We start from the raw sequence: 16693 nt of genomic DNA on the forward strand, positions 1-16693 counted from the left end.
TAGCAGATAATGTCCTATTTCTACACGCATTGCATATGCTTGATTCCAGAGCATAACCTCATAGTCCCAAATCTTTCATAACGAGTTGGTACCGCAAAGAATGGAAAAGCAAATATATATAGAAATATATAATAGCTTGCACGTAATCTAAGAATCAAGAAAACAGAGTCAACACCATATGATTAAAACAATTACATTACGTGAACTTCAAGTGAGAATAATAATTAGCTGAATTGTGAAAATAAAAATAAAAATAACAATTAGTTTGTTTGAGCAATACGATTAAAATTTCTTAACTAATAAGCAATACTATACAAATTCAAAGTTTAGGCTAATACTGATAGATATCTTCATGTCATATTCACATGATTTTATCTCTTCGGTGCCGATTTACGCAGTTTTTTCTTCCATTCACATTCATTTTTTCTTAATATGTCAAATAAATAAATAAAATTCATTTTTAGAAGAATTTTCCTAAACTAGATAATCAGCATTCACTCTCCTCCACCAATGAATCAAGGAATCCGAATTCCTCTGCTGCCTTGATCTTGTGCCGCGTGTAGATTAATAGTGAAACACAAACACATTATATCGTAGTGCAACAAATATACAATCGAAAAAGTTATTGTAACATAAACGACAATTAAAAAAGTTGTTGTAACATCATGAATATCAATTGCTATATAAAAATGGCTAGGCAAAATAATAACAATTGATAAATAATAACTAAATAATAATAAAATAACATCATGAAAAAGTTGTTGTAACATCTTGATTAATAATAATAATAATAAAATAATAAATAAATAAAAATTATGTCACCATTGATGTAGTCTAACCACTTGGATTGGTTTCTTCACATGCCAATACGAATTCTCAAACAAACAAGAAAAGCATTTGTTTTTCAACAAGCTTTAAAGTCTCTCTTCAACAAACACCATTGAAGGGCACTCCAAAGCAGCAATAATGGCTTCAGAAACTACAAACCCCATCAAAACAGTGGTAGTGTTGGTCCAAGAAAACCGCTCATTTGATCACATGTTGGGTTGGATGAAGTCCCTCAACCCACAAATCTGTTTTGCGGAAGCGTGGGCCCAACAAATAAATAATGGTGGTTGTGATTACACACACAAGAAAAATGCACTCACAAAATAATAAATAGGAGAAAACACACGCACAAAAGGAAGACAAAGATTTATGTGGTTCGGCAATGTGCCTACGTCCACTGGAGCTCAAGATCAATGTACTTGTATCAAAACTCAAAGAGTTACAAAAGGCGCACAAATGAGAAAATAAATACTATTTTCTCCAAACTCTCTTTGCTCACTCAAACTCTCTCTTCTTGATCCAAGTCGATCTTCACTTGAATGCTCTCGGATGATTTTCGACTGATTTCAAACTCTGAGATACAAGGGCTATTTATAGCCAACAAATCTCCCTTTGCAGATGTAAGCGATGATGTAAGTAAAGCCTGATGATGTAAGTGATGACATATGCAAAGCCTAATGATGTAAGTGATGACATATGCAAAGCCTGATGATGTAAGCGATGACATATGCAAAGCTTGATATTGTAAGCGATGACATATTTTAAGCCAACTTCAATTCCAATTTTGCAACTCCAAATTTGTCAACTATCTCCACCTTAGCGAAAAAATTCTGTACATCTTTTCAAACATGATCTTGAACTGCCTCCAATTGCCCCCAAAGGCGTTCATACTCGCAGGATGTTAATCAAGTCTAAGTAATGCTCAAACTTGACCTTCGTTACAACCTTCGTCAACATATCTGTGGGATTATCTGCAGTCCCAATCTTCTAAAGGAGAATATCGCCTTCATCCAAAATTTCACGAACAAAATGGAAATGGACATCAATGTGTTTTGTATGTGAATGATGAACCTAGTTCTTTGCCAAATAGATAGCACTTTGACTGTTGCAGTAAACATCAATATGCTCCTAAATAATCCCCAAGTCCTCAACCAACCCATGTAGCCATACGGCTTCCTTAATGGCCTCTGTCACTGCTATGTATTCTACCTCTATTGTAGAAAAAGCAACTGTAGGCTATAATATTGACCTCCAATTCACTGGTCCTCTACCAAGTGTGAACACATAACTTGTAGTTGACCGACATTTATCCAAATCACCAGCGTAGTCCGAATCCACATATCCAACCAAATGCTGATCAAGCCTATCATCCCGGTCAAATATCAAACCAACATCCATAGTACCATGGATGTACCGTAAAATCCATTTCACTACTTGCCAATGACCTTTTCCTGGGCCATGCTTATACCTGCTCACCATACTAACGGCCTGTGAAATGTCGGGTCTCGTACACACCATTGCATACATCAAACTTCCAACTGCGCTTGCATACGGAACATAAGCAATTTGTGCACGCTCTTCATCTGTGCGTGGAGATAATAAAGCACTAATCTTGAAATGAGGGGCCAAATGGGTACTTACAGGTTTAGTATTTCAGTCAATACCAAACCGATAAAGCACCTTCTTCAAATATTGCTTCTGAGACAAAAAAACAGTGCCCTTCATTCTATCTCTGCTAATCTCCATTCCAAGTATCTTCTTAGCTTCACCAAGATCCTTTATCTCAAACTCAGTACTAAACTAAATCTTTAACTTATCAATTTCAACTTTGCTCTTAGATGCAATCAATATATCATCAACATATAAGAGCAAATATACAAATAATCAATCACGAAGCTTACGAATATACACACAGTGATTAAAATGGATTCTTATGTACTGTTGCCCTTTCATGAACTGATCAAATCATTTGAACCACTGCCTTGGACTTTGTTTCAACCAATACAACTACTTTTTCAGTTTGAAAACCCAATTTTCCTTACCAGCAATCTTGAATCCGTCTAGCTGAGATATATAGATCTCCTCCTCCAAATCTCCATGTAAGAAGGTAGTTTTGACGTCGAGTTCAGCTAACTCGAGGTCAAACTGTGCAACCAAAGCTAGTAAAATCCGAATGGAAGAGTATTTTACAACAGGCGAAAATACCTCATTATAATCAATCACTTTGTAATACCCCTAATTTTACAAAGGATAGTCCTGGAATTTCATTAATTATTTAATTACAATTTTTAATGGTTAATTATTTAATTGTTTAATTTGTTTGAATTACTCGTTGCTTAATTTGTTTGAATTATTTGATTATTGGTGTGATTGTTTTTAATTACATTTCATTGTTTAAGTTAATTAATTAATTGTTCTGTTTTAATTGGTTGTCTTAATTATTTTAAGTGAATTAATTTTGTGGGATTTAATACTTTAATTGTTTTAAATTAATTGTTTTAAATGATTGGATTTAGTTACATGGAGTTAGTTTTCAACGGGACTGTTATATAGCTTTTCATAGGCAGCTGTCATTGTTTTAACCTAGATTGTTCAATGGGTCGAGTAGGTCATGTTTAGGGTTTAATTGAACTTAAGGTTAGTGGCCTATAAATATACGAGTATTATTCTGACTAGGGTTGTAGATAACTATTATGATATAGTAAGGGCTGAGGGAATTGGAGACGACTAGGAAGAAACAGAGAGACAAACAGAGGGTTCGCCAGAAATTTGAGACGAACGTCGGTGTAAGGCAAGTTCTATCCTTACTCTCTCGCTTAGGTTTCGTGTTCTTTGCATCCTTAAACAGTTTTAGGATTAATTGCATCAATTAAAAACATTCTCTGTTCGTGCTTAAACTGAAACTTATCAGTATGTTTTTATGCTTTGTAAAACTGTTTAAAACATGATGTTTGCTTACATAAATCTCTGTTTAAAGCCATATATGTAATGTTAACTGAACTTAAGCATGGATTAGGAATGTACTGGGATTAGGTTGTAGCCTCTGGAAGTCATGGCGTGAGGTAGCAGAGGTGTAAAATGGAGACAGAAGGCGAAGAGACGAGGCAGAGGGGGAGAGCCGGCTTTCCTTTGGAGAGAGCCGGCTCCTTTTGATGGGAGGCGGCTCCCAAGGATGTGGGAGCCGACTCCAAGGGCAAAGAGCCGGCTCCACACTTGTTTGGAGCAGGCTCTTGCTCCAGTGATCTGTTATTTTGATTTTTCCGTGTGTTTTCCTTCAGACAATGAATGGGTTTGAATTTTTGGGATGTTCAAGGATTGTAAGTGGAGATTTAGATGAGTTCTTTGGTGGTATCAGAATTTCAGGGGATGTAGGAATGAATATTAAATCACTTAGGATTGCTAGGTGGAACATTGATTAGTTTCTAGCAAGTTATGCAAACTGTTGTGACTGCAGGTGGTTCAAATTGTTTAGGTTGTTCTATGAACTGTCTGTGAATGGTTATTAAATATAAATCATGAGCATGTATCTGAATTACACTTGTTTAGAATATGTTAGTGTTGAAGATTAATAATTCTTAAACTTAGCACTAATGAGATTTTGTAAAACAACCTAAACTAAGCATGTATATATGCATATTGTAATTTTGTCTTGATGCTTGCGTTAATAATGTTAGTATCAACTGTTGGAGGAATGGACCTTGTTGATGTTTACTCTAAAAGTCTGTAATATCAACTGCTGAGTGTTGAATGATAATTTGAAATAATCCTATCATTATATCAGATTTAATGAAACAACTTGAACTGAGTAGGTTTGTATATATATGATGACTATATTTCTTGATGCTTACATCATGATTTTTAGTATCAGTGTTGGATATACAACCAAACATGTTTACGTATATAGCTGATTCTGTTTATTGATGCTTACACTATGCCTGTTAGTATCAGTGATGGAGATATGGATTTAGTTGATGTTTACTTTAATTGTTGATATTATCAACTACTGGATGATTGGATAGTATACATCGGTATGGGACGGTGAGATACTAGGGACGGTTTGGATTCAAAATACCAAAACCTACCTACTCTGGATTTGGAAATACATTAACTAAAAGTTAAGTCCTATTAAATTGTAGTGTCATGGCAACGATTAGTTGAGCGGCACTACTAGGGATTCTGGACAGATTTTATATATATTGTTATGGTACCTCGATGTGGGCTTGAGTCTCAGGATCGATGATTAGGGAGCGCATATGCATTGGGAGGTATAGCTGAATACGATGGTTGGAGGTGTAACATGTTTAGGTTTAGGTACACATGCCCATTCGTGTGCGTTTTAGCATGTTACCTCTATTCAGGTTGAGACAGGCCTGTAGTCCAGTGAGAGTCCTGTAGTGTGACTATATATATATTTACGGACTATTAGCTATTATTGAATTTTTTAGGATGTACATGTGTATCGGGCATCTGTTTGGATTGTAGTAGTATAAAACTTGCGCGTGGGCCTGACCCACTTCTATTTTTCAGGTACACGACAGTTCCGGACTTAGACGTGTTCGTGCTGAGCAGAGGTTCTACTCACTCTACCGACGACATAGGATTTCTCTCCATAGTTTTATCAGGATGTTCTTTCAGTTGTTTTATTTCAATTTAGATTTTTATTAGGGGTCCACTAGGGATGGATTCCCGAGTTATTAAACTTAAAGAGTTTTGGATTGTCAGATTTTCAGTATTCAATTTTTTTAAAGGATTTATATTTAGTTTCTTTCAGCTTTTAATATTTAATCTTATTTCATTTTGTATTCCGTGTTCGTTTTAAAGTATTAATTGTTTGATATTCCTTGGGTTTGGGCCTGGGCCTGATCAACCCGTGTCTCGGATCCGAGGGGTATCACACACTTCCCTTTGCGCGTAGCCTTTCGCCACCAATCTAGCTTTGAATCTCACACTATCTTGCCCTGAAGAGCCTTCCTTCTTGGTGTATACCCACGTGCACCCTATAGCCTTTTTTTTCTTTAGAAGTTGGACCAACTCCCAAATCTGATTCATATGAAGAGACTGCATCTCCTCGTCCATTGCTTTCTTCCAATCTACACTTTATGAACTTCTGACAGCTTCCCTATAGGTAGATGGGATGTCATCATCAACTATGGGTAGTGCGTATGCCACCATATCAGTAAACAATGCAGGTTTCTTTATTTCTCCTTTTGATATACCAATTGCAATAGAATACGGTTGCTGTGGAGACTCTTGGGTAGGAGCCTCCTCCTCATCTGTACTTGTTTCCTTATCATCTAAGTTACTGATAGGTCTAGCTGGAACAATTGGAGCCTCAAGCTCCACCTACTGCGAAACTTCTTTGGTCATGTTCTCTGTAGAATAACTTTTCAGCATAGAACACTCATCGAATGTAACATCCCTGCTATTAATGATTTTTTTCAACTCGGGGCACCAAAGTCTATAACCCTTTACGCCTTCACTATAGCCTAAGAATATAGCTTTCTTGACTCTAGGATCCAACTTACTCTTTTAACATGAAAGTAGGCAGTATAACTAAATATTCACAGAAAATCATAATCTGTAGTGGGTTTCCCAGACCATACCTCCATGGGCATTTGGCCCTCATTCACAGCTGCAGGCAACCTGTTGATGAGATGGCATGCGTATGTCATAGCCTCAGCCCAAAACGCTTTACCCAATCCAGCATTGGACAATATACATCTAACATTTTCTAACAAGGTTCGATTCATGCATTCTGCCACCCTATTCTGTTGTGGCGTGTCTCTGACTGTAAAGTGAAGAACAGTACCCTCGTCCTGGCATACTTGCATTATCTTCTTCCATTTCAAAAATACTTTTAAGACTTCATCTTTATATTTCATGGTGTACACCCATACTCATCCAGATAAGTCATCAACAAATAAGACAAATCAATGCTTACTTCCCAAAGATGCAACTCTGGTAGGTCCCCAAACATCTGTGTGAACATGGTCAAGTATTCCCTTCGTACGGTGTATTACTGTGCCAAACTTGACTCTTGTCTGCTTGCCTAGAACACAATGTTCACAAAAGCCAAGCTTACAGGTCTTGACACCTTTCAATAGACCCTATTTCACTAGTCCCTGCAAAACCTTTTCACCCGCATGTCCCAAGCGTACATGCCACTATCTAGTAACATCTCATACATCTCCCTTTGAACTGTTTGCAACAGCAACTGCGCCTGTAACTGTATTTCCAAGGAGAAAATACAAGTTACGCTTCTTCGTACCCTTTATCAGAACTAGAGCTCCATAGGTCACCTTTAGACCATCGTCTTTCAGTGTAATCTCATAACCTTTTGCTGCCAATAATCCAAGTGAGATGAGGTTTTTCTTCAAATCCGGTAAATACCGGACATCTTCGAGAACTCTGACTGTTCCATTGTGTAACTTCAAATAGATCTTTCCTATACCACTTGTTTGACAGGCATGATCATTGCCCATGAAAACAGTTCCACCGTCTAGCTCTTGGAAATTGGAGAACCACTCCCGGTTGGGACACATGTGATAGAAACAACCCGAATCCAAGATCCATGCATTATAAGAATTGGATCCAACTGACACAGTCAAAATAAACTCTGCAGCTTCATCGTCACTGCTAACAATATTGGCGGTAATCTTTTTGTCATCCCTGTTTTTCAATTTAGGACAATCCTTCTTCCAATGCCCTTTATTATGACAAAAGACACATTCATCTTTGGCAAGATTTTTCCTACCTGAAGTTAATGCTCTCTTGATCTGGATTGAGATCTTCCACGACTACCAGAATTTTTCTGATCTGTTCTACCACGTACTATTAGAGTTTCAGCTGTTAAGTCTCTATTAACCTCCTTATCCTTCTTGCGAAGCTCATTATTCATGAGGGTATTAGAGACATCAGCATATTTAATTTCTTCTTTTCCGTACAGTAGTGTGGTAATCAAATGGTCATACGAATCAGGCAGAAAGTTCAACAATACTAATGCTTTATCTTTATCATCAATTTTAACATCCAAATTTTGCAAATGAGTAACAATTTTGTTAAAATTATCCAGATGCTTGGACATATACATACCTTCTTTATAATCAAACCGGAAGAGCTTCTTCTTCAAATAGAGCTGATTTTCAATGCTCTTTGTCATATATTTCTCCTCCAGTTATGTCTAAAGCTTGTTTGCTGAAACTTCATGCATGAAAGGATATTTTTGATCCTTTCCAAGATAAAGCCGAATTTGACTACAAGCCTTACGATTGATCATTTTCCAATCTTCTTCCTTCATTCTTCTGGTTTCTCCTTCCCCAGAGCAGTGTCGAACTCTTGTTGAGTCAGAACATCCATAACTTCGCATTGCCACACGCTGAAGTTGTTGCGCCTATCAAATTTTACAGTTGCCATCTTCTTTTTTAACGATCACGATCACCCAAAATAACTGAACCGTGGTGCTCTAATACCAATTTGTTGTGCAAAAGCGTGGGCCCAACAAATAAATAATGGTGGTTGTGATCACACACACAAGAAGAATGCACTAACAAAATAATAAATAGGAGAAAACACACACACAAAAGGAAGACAAAGATTTACGTGGTTCGGCAATGTGCCTACATCCACGGGAGCTCAAGATCAATGTACTAATATCAAAACCCAAAGGGTTACAAAAGACTCACAAATGAGAAAATAAATACTATTTTCTCCAAACTCTCTTTGCTCACTCAAACTCTCTCTTCTTGATCCAAGTCGATCCTCACTTGAATGCTCTTGGATGATTTTCAAATGATTTCAAATTATGAGATACAAGGGCTATTTATAGCCAACAAATCTCCCTTTATAGATGTAAACGATGATGTAAGTAAAGCTTGATGATGTAAGCGATGACATATGCAAAGCCTGATGTTGTAAGCGATGACATATGCAAAGCCTGATATTGTAAACGATGACATATTTTGAGCCAACTTCAATTCCAATTTTGTAACTCCAAATTTGTTAACAAAATCAACGGCGTAGACGGAACCGAGTTGAACCCTCTCTCGACAGGTTCAGACTGGATTTTCTTCAGCAACCAGTGTAAGTGTGATACCCCCTGATTTCGGAACACGGGTTGATCAAGTCCGCGCACAAAATCAAGGGATATCAAAACAATTTAAGTATTTAACAAGCACAGAATACAAAGATGAATAATAAAGAATAAATAAACCGCTGGAGAAAACTAATAAATAAATATTACTTAATGATTCTCCAACAATTACAATTCGGAAATCCCATAACTCAAGGACCCCTTAAAACATTATCCAATAATCCAATACTATTTAAAAGTACACAAGATGAATAGACGAATGACAGTCTCCCAGCTGCGGATCCTCAACCTCGAGACTGGACCCTCTAATAACCTGAAAAATAAATCGTGGGTTAAACCCTACGAGCAAGTTCACTCTACCAGGCCTCTGAAAACCAATAAGCAGATCATCTCTGATCAAAACCAAACCTAATAAAGTTTTAACTTTAATAAAACACGATATACATGTCTATATATAATTATATATACTATACTAATCACATCCATTAATAGGTTTATTAAATTTCCATACCTATTAAATAATTATTAAAATAATATTCATACCTAGACCAATCTACCATTTCATTTTATAAAAACTCCTTTGACCTTAATCCCATCCTAGTCAGTTGTTTAATCATTTAAACAACAAATTATAATAAAAGAAATACTCTATTTAATCCCAACCCGATAATGATTTTAATTGTTTAAATCACATATCCAAAATCCAAGTTTTGATAAATCATCCACGTCTTCCCCAATATTATTTTATTAATGTAAAATAATACACTAACCAGTAAGTACTAAACTATTCTCATTTAAGAATATCTAACCCTAATCCAATCCATACATACAACAACCATAGATGATATTTTAATCATCTAACACATAACAACGTAATTATGCTTTGGCAAATCAACCATGCCATTGTAAATATTTTTATTTATATATTGGCAATTCAACCATGCCTCCATAAGTATATTTATTTATACATTGGCAATTCAACCATGCCTCCGTGTATGTATATTTATACATTGGCAATTCAACCATGCCTCCACAGGTATATTTATTCATACATTTAATTAGCAATTCATCCATACTTTCCATATATGTATTCTATTCATACAAATATTTAGGTAATATATTTAATCATTTGACAATTCATCCATGCCCACGCTTTAACCATGAATTAACTTTAAAATTAACAATACGCTAAATCATACATAGCCATCACATGCATATTATACGCATATCATTAATTTAAAAACCAGCCTATTAAGATATGCCAAATAAGAATGATAATATTAATCATCTTAAATGATTTATATATATATATACCTACACATATGTTATTTAATGTATATATGTGTTTAACACCTTCTTTAATAATCCTTGATTATTTAAAATCAATATACATACATACATACATATATATATATATATATATATATATATATATATAACTATTTATATATATATGGGTATATATAGTTTAATTTGTCTATGAATTGTATGGAAGGATGAATATATATATATATATATATATATATATATATATATATATATGTATATACACTTCATTCCATAACAAATTATTAATTTATTATATTTACACAAATTAGTGCAACTAAATGTGTCAGAAATAGTTTCCTTTAAATACTCCATATTGGTTTAAATAGTTTTCCGACACTTTCTCACTAAAACATAAATATCTCCTAGTAGGATGGGAATCTGATAATGAAATTGGTACCATTGGAAAGAAGACGAAAAATCCTTGAATTTGAGCTCAAGAATGACCCAATTTCGATTTAAAATGACTAAGTTATGACCGTTTTAATTTCTAGTGTCGAATTAGGCCAACATAGTTTCCCACGCGCGCCCACGTGCTTACTATGCACTTGCACGCGCTGGATTCAAGCCTCCTTGTGTGCTGGTATTGGCTAAGCTCTTTCAGCTACCGTGAGCTCACCACACTGAATCCATCACTTCCTTTATGCCGCATCCAATGGTTATAAATGAGTGCGCAAATGAACACGCTCACACTAGATTATTTTCTATTAACTATAATAGATCTAAGGTCCAGATCAGCGAGTGCACCATCTTCTCATGGTCTGCAATACACCAAATAATCCCATAGTTGACCAGACCACTTCTATGGTCCAGATACACATGCGCACCAAAGTTTTATGCGCCGCGATGCACCATATCAATTCACATAAGTTTAATTAATCAAATGGCCCTAATTGGCGTATACACCCTATTATCCTACATCGCGCCGCACTGGATCAATTCTTTATTGTGCCGCCGCTCCACATGCGCCAGTTACCTAGTATATATATATATATATATATATATATATATATATATATATATATATATAAAATTATTTTCCTAACAAATAATAGGAAAATAAATCCTAATAAATTCCTAAAAATATCAGAAAAATTCCAGAAAATTACAGAACAATTCTAGAAAATAAAGAAACCATAATTAACTCTCTTGGGTCACAAATCCACCTATAGATTGATTTTAAAATATACATAACACCTATATATATCAATTAAAATCCAATAATCTAAAAATCAAATATAATAGTTTATACTTTTTAATTATTCCGATCTAACCATAATTTTTAAACAAATAAATTTAATTAAAGCCTTGATACTCAAGGTGAAATCCTTATGAGTTCTAAGAGGAAAGTTAGAGAAAACTCGCCTGAAGGTTTCGAAACGAAACCGACGCTTTAAGCTTTAATTATCTCTTCCAATTCCGACGTCCTCCTTTTCAGATCCGACCTCCTCCTTATCAGCCCTTCTTCTTCCTCTCTCTCTGTCTGTTTTATTTTTCTAACGTGTAAAACCTTTAATCCTAAAGCCTTATGTGTATTTTTATACACCTTAAATTCCAAATCCTATTCCAACTAGTATTATGAATTAAAATAATAATCTTTAAATAATTTATATCTATAAACATATATATATATATAAATATATATTCCTTCCATAATTAACTCATTAGTTAATTAAATCATATATACTTATAAATATCAATAAATATATATCTATATATATATCTTTCCATAACAATTATTAATTAATTATATTTATATATAATTATATATATATCTATATATAAATATAATTGATACAAAAGTGATCATTTAAATAATTAAATAACCACGGACCTTCATTAATTAACCCAATAAGGTTTCATACAAGCCCAAGACCACATCTTTTGGTCCAACTTTCCTTAAGCCCAATCCAATTAATTTAAATAAATAAGATAATTACTTAAATACAGAAATTAAAATAACTAATTACATGAAGCACATAAACAAACAAGAATTTACAACTAAGTCATATAATACCAATAAAATCAACACACCAATAATTCAATCAATAATCAACCACACAACAATCGATCATCATACATAATCACGAAATATAACTTAATTAAAATAAGATAATTAATCTAGCACTCAATAAAATAAAATAAATCATTGAAAAATAAAATAAAATAATTAATCCTAATTAATAAATCTTTTAAAATTATCGGGGTATTACAGTAAGTACGTTGAGCCGGACCCGGACCACTCCATCCAATCAATCTACGAGCAAGTGTTCGGCGTTGTGTGGACCCCACAGTCATCCTCCACTAAACTACTGCCAACTATGGAGGGGTTTGCTTAGAATGCTGAGCGCATGAAGGTGGGTCTGTCCGGTACAGTGATGAATGGATACGAACCGGACGTTATGCCGGTTTATAGGGAGCTGATGTTGAAGTTTGCGGTGTGTGACTGGTGGTTCGCGGCGGCTCCGGCCTCCACGCAGCCAAACCGGTTGTACGTGCACTCGGCCACGTCACATGGCGCCACCAGCAATAATAGGTTGCAGTTGATTGAAGGGTTCCCTCAGAAGACTATATTTGAACCCTTGGATAAGGCTGGTTACAGTTTTGGGATCTATTATCAGTACCCTCCCTCCACACTTTTTTACAGGTAACATATATATATATAATTTGACACGTAACATATCATAACCAATATATTACCCTCTATATTTCAGCTCTTGTTCAGGAGTTTAAACGAATGAAATCCAACATCGCTTATAATCGACAACGAGTTTAAAACTTTTTACTTAAAAAACGAATCTGAATCGAGTCTTAAATGAGTTGAGCTCGAACTATTCATATGAAATCTAATTTATTCTCTTTGCAGAGTTGATATATAAGGTTATTTGGTGAAATATGATCATCCTCCAGCACTATAAATTTATCCACCACAAAATTCCCTATACAGGGGAACATAGCATAGTCATATCCCCTGTCAAATGTACCTATTTGTTCAAAACTTGAAATATTTTTTTAGTCTAGCTACATTATAAATCATATAACTTATTTATATTCCTCTAGTACTTGTAATTTTTTTTAATAATTTATATGCAAATTATTTTAATTTGTGTTATGGTCTAGGAATGGCATGCCTTAATCATATTGTTTATTGTTAGCACATTTTGTGTTTCTGATACAAAATGTGTTGTCTATTTCAAGGAATCTTCGAAAATTGAAATACATAAAGAACTTTCACCAGTTTGATCTAAACTTCAAAAAGCACTGTAAGGAGGGAAAGCTACCAAACTATATGGTGGTTGAGCAATGATATTTCGATTTAAAATTATTGCCAGGGAATGATGATCATCCTTCTCATTATGTCTTTGAGGGCCAGAAATTTGTAAAGGAAGTCTATGAGGCACTGAAAGGAAGTCCACAGTGGAATGAGATGTTGTTTATAATCATATACGATGAGCATGGCGGTTTCTATGATCATGTGCCAACGCCAGTGACTGGAGTTCCAAGTCTAGATGGTATCACGGGTCCTCAGCCATACAACTTCCAATTTGATCGTTTAGGTGTCCGTATTCCAGCTATCCTGATTTCTTCATGGATCGAACGTGGAACAGGTACGCATAGTGCCAACATTATGATATTTGAACTTAGATTGGCCTCTTTGGTAAACCGTACATTCAAATTCTATAGTATTTAATCATATGCATATTTATTATAGTCGGGCACGGACCTAGTATATAGACAGTGGGGGGCATTATGATATTTGAACCTAGATTCTCTCTGATACACTCTGCATTCAAATTTTATGATATTTATTCATATGCATAGTTATTATGACCGGCACGCACCTAGTATATAAATAGTAGGGGCGTTACGATATTTAAACCTAGATTCTCTTCGGTTCACTATGCGTTCAAATTCCATAGTATTTATTCTTATGCATAGTTATTATAGCCGGGCACGGACCTAGTATACAGACAGTGGGAGCAATTGCCCCGATTGATTCTTTTTTAGTATTATATAGTAGTGATTTTTCCTTTTTTGAATTATATACTTATAAAATTTTAATATTGCCTCTCCCCCTAAAATAAAATATAAAAAAAAAATCCTTATAAGGCCTCCCTCACACAATTTCTCCCTGATTATAGCCAACTTCAAGCTATACTTTATGCAGTGGTTTTGAAAACTAGTGTTCTTTTTCAGCCACAATCCAAACTATTGATGATAAAATGTGACGGTTCAGATCCTAAGCCTCCAGGGTCATATATATATACCATTCACTTGGAATAATCAGAGTGGTTATAGTTACAATTTTCCTTTGTTATAGTAGATTTTAACAAAGAGTTCAGTCACTTTAATTCACACAAGAAATTAATCCAATCTTTTGCAGTGTTGCATGGGCCTTCAGGGCCATATCCTACGTCAGAGTTTGAGCATTCATCAATTCCAAAGACTGTTAAAAAGATCTTCAATTTAAAAGAGTTCCTGACAAAGCGTGACGCATGGGCAGGCACTTTTGAGTGTGTTATTAGCAGAGAAATCTCAAGAACAGACTGCCCAGGTAATCTAAAAAGCACCATATATATTTGAAATATTTTGAACAAAGATTAGTTACTTGTTGCAATGTAATGTGTGTGTTCCAGTTACATTGCCAGAGCCTGTGAAGTTGCGCGAAGCCGAAGCGAAAGAGAATGCAAAGTTGAGTGAATTTCAAGAGGAGCTGGTGCAATTGGGAGCAGCATTATGTGGGGATCATAAGAAGGACATTTATCCTCACAACCTAGTAGAGAACATGAGTGTTGGTGAGGCTGTTGAGTATGTGAATAGTGCATTCAAGAGATTCTTAGATGAATGTGAAAATGCCATGAAAAATGGTGCTGATGAATCCCACATTTGTGTGCCGGGAGGAGATCCACCCAATTTGGCTAAGTCCAAGTCCTTTGCTTCCAAGTTCTTTTCTTGTCTGGTTTGTGAGCATTCATAAATTTCCATATTCATATACTTCTTCTGAATGATTTGTTGTAATTAATAAAGATTTGAATGTACAACTGATTTTACAACAAGCATGAGAAATATATAGCAGATTCTAAAGTTTAGATAGAGGCAGAAGTAGGCCGCAAAGCACTACTATAGTATGAATCAAATGTTAGAACTAGCATATTGTAAATATACAATTTCTATTTTCCAATTATGATCAAATAAAATTAAATAGATATGAAAAAAAAAAATGAAATATGTGTCTTGAAATTAGAATTAAAGAAAAATTAAGTTCAATTCCAAAACGGCTTCCAAAAGGTGATATAAAAAGAGTTGGAAATCTTCACAAGATGATTATTTGACTTTGCAGCATGTTCATGCATTGGATCAATTGCTACTTCCCCAGCAACGTACCTAGGATTTACTCATACTTCGAAAATTTTCTTCCATCAGTTCTGGGTTGCTGGGGGAACTAATTGATCCAATGCTTGAAATATTATGCTGCAAAGTCAAATAATCATATCTTGGGAAAATTACAAATTCTCTTTATATCACCTTTTGGAAGCAGAGAATTCATGCTTCAATTGGCGATGGTAGTGTCTCTCCGGTCATAAAGTGTTGGTACGAAAAACAAAAAAAAAAAAAAAAAAAAACAAAAGAAAATAAAGAAAAACAAATTTTAGTAGAAAAAAGTAAACTGAAATCTTAAAAAATTCAAATCCTTGTTTTACAAATTCTTAAAAAATAAATAAATAAATAAAAAATGTTTAGAGATATATGTAGAGGAAAAACTTTCAAAAAATAATAATAATAAGGTAACACACTTATACTATGAGATTAGTAACATATATACTCCCTTGGACATTTTCGAAAGAGGAAAAGGACAAAACGGGTATTATAATAAGGGGATATTTTTGCACAATTTGAAAAAATTAAGGGTGTTTTTTGCACACTTATTAAATAGGGGGTAAAAGTAATATGCTAAGTATACTTTAGAGGTGTTTTCTGTCCCTTACAAATATAACTATATATTTCAATTTATAAATGCTGCAGATCAGAAAGAAATATGAAGGAGGAAAATTTGTTTATTTACGTAATTTGGTAATTTGATTTTCAATTAATATGGAGGAGGTAAGGTTAAAAGGAATTGGCGGGGAGAGAGAAATTGAGTAATTGAGAGAGATAAGAAGAGGAGAAAAGGTGAGGTTTGTGGCTTGTTGCTTAGATCATCTCTACCTGTTTTGTGTGTATATATATATATATATATATTTGTGTAAATATGATGTATCATAGATGTACATAAAAAATTTAAATTATTTATTTTTAGTTTTAACAGTTGTTTTATACTTTTTATGTAAAAATATATCTCTAATAATAACCAACCAGTGTCCTGGATCCCATATAATTTTTACAAACCTATTTAATATAAGGTTGATTAATAATGGAATAAGAAAGATGGAAGAGAAAGGAAATATGTTA

At 34.4% G+C, this 16693-nt stretch overlaps 1 pseudogene; it reads left to right on the forward strand.

The window, feature by feature from the left end:
- Positions 1 to 966: 966 nt before the first annotated feature.
- On the forward strand, positions 967 to 16068 carry LOC132298629 (non-specific phospholipase C4-like; annotated as a pseudogene).
- The last annotated feature ends 625 nt before the right edge of the window (positions 16069 to 16693 follow it).

The sequence above is a fragment of the Cornus florida genome, unplaced genomic scaffold, assembly GCF_030987335.1.
Source record: "Cornus florida cultivar Cherokee Brave unplaced genomic scaffold, ASM3098733v1 CherokeeBrave_3.0.0_Hap2_Chr03, whole genome shotgun sequence".
Taxonomy (NCBI): domain Eukaryota; kingdom Viridiplantae; phylum Streptophyta; class Magnoliopsida; order Cornales; family Cornaceae; genus Cornus; species Cornus florida.